Raw genomic sequence first — 1,442 nt, 5'->3', positions numbered from 1 at the left:
TCTATTTTAACCCATATTTAGCTCCTGGCAATGCTAGTCCAAGACCAGGCCTGTGGCCTCAACTATACAACTGGGGATATGTCAGTAAGACCTGCTTATGCTAATAAATACTGCTGACCCATACTTGCCGGAATCCTGTAAAGATACCTCCTTGCGTGGTGTTCTAGTATTATTGAAAATCTATGTGGCTTAGGCAGAGCAAGGCATTGTGTGTAAATCACTACAGGAGTCATAAAACAAACAAACCAGCAAACAAACAAGCAAACAAAACAGGCCTCTCTCTCTCTCTCTCTTTCTTTCTGTCCTTCTTTCTTTTCCTTTGGTAGAAGGCACCACACTCTAAATGACTGATCGGATCTGAAACTTAATAGAAAAAAGGTTTTGAATCTTTAATATCAAAGTCAGAGGCAATTTATTTTGCTTAAATTATATATTTTTGTGTGTGTGTGTGTGTGCGTGTGCTGTACTTATAGTGTCTTTAGAAGAAGATTATCCATATTTAGAAAGGATGTCAATAGGTCTGCCTCTGAGAGGCAGAAGGAAATGTCCTTATGGTTTAAAGTAGATATTTTGCTTAACTCACCATGCTCAGCAATGCAGTGAAGAAAGAGCAAAAATGTGGAGACGAAGAGAAGAGTGTTGACTAAAAGCACTGACGGTTCATTTGTTTTGTTTTGTTTTCCAGACTGAGATGCTGATCTCATCATTGCCCTCCCCACTGGAGTGGGATCCTGAAATTGGGTTGTAGTTTAACAGTGAGCTCCATGGCAACCTTAAACTCCAGTAGTACCCTGTCCTCTACGTTCTATCTCACAGGTATCCCTGGCTATGAGGAATTCCACCACTGGATATCCATTCCATTCTGTGTCCTCTATCTTGTTTGATTAATGGGTAACTGCACCATCCTGCATATTGTCCGGACAGACCCCAGGCTCCACGAGCCCATGTACTACTTCCTGGCCATGCTCTCCCTCTCTGACATGGGCATGTCCATGCCCACAATGATATCACTCTTCAGGGTGCTGTGGTCCATTTCCAGGGAAATCCAGTTCAACACCTGTGTGGTCCAAATGTTTTTTATTCACACTTTCTCCTTCACAGAATCGTCTGTGCTCTTGGCCATGGCCTTTGACTGCTATGTGGCTATCTGCCACCCTCTACGATATGCTACCATTCTCACCCCAAGACTTATCAGTAAAATTGGAATTGCAGCCCTGCTTAGGAGTGCCTTTGCCATGACTCCGATTCTGGTCCGGCTGGCCTTCTTTCCTTTCTGCCACTCCCACATCCTTTCTCATTCCTATTGTCTGCACCAGGACATGATTCGCCTTGCCTGTGCTGACACCATGTTTAATGTTATATATGGGTTGATTCTGGTCATTGTGCTGTGGGGCATGGACTCTCTGGGTGTTTTTGTGTCTTATATGTGCATCCTTCACTCA

The 1,442-nt window shown here is 43.6% G+C and overlaps 1 pseudogene; it reads left to right on the top strand.

Moving 5' to 3' along the window:
- The first annotated feature begins 688 nt into the window (after positions 1-688).
- Positions 689-1,436, top strand: LOC117797969 (annotated as a pseudogene).
- Positions 1,437-1,442: the final 6 nt, after the last annotated feature.

Source organism: Ailuropoda melanoleuca, unplaced genomic scaffold, assembly GCF_002007445.2.
Source record: "Ailuropoda melanoleuca isolate Jingjing unplaced genomic scaffold, ASM200744v2 unplaced-scaffold20573, whole genome shotgun sequence".
Classification (NCBI taxonomy): domain Eukaryota; kingdom Metazoa; phylum Chordata; class Mammalia; order Carnivora; family Ursidae; genus Ailuropoda; species Ailuropoda melanoleuca.
Note: the sequence above shows the minus strand (reverse complement) of the source record. Positions and strands in the feature narration are given on the sequence as shown.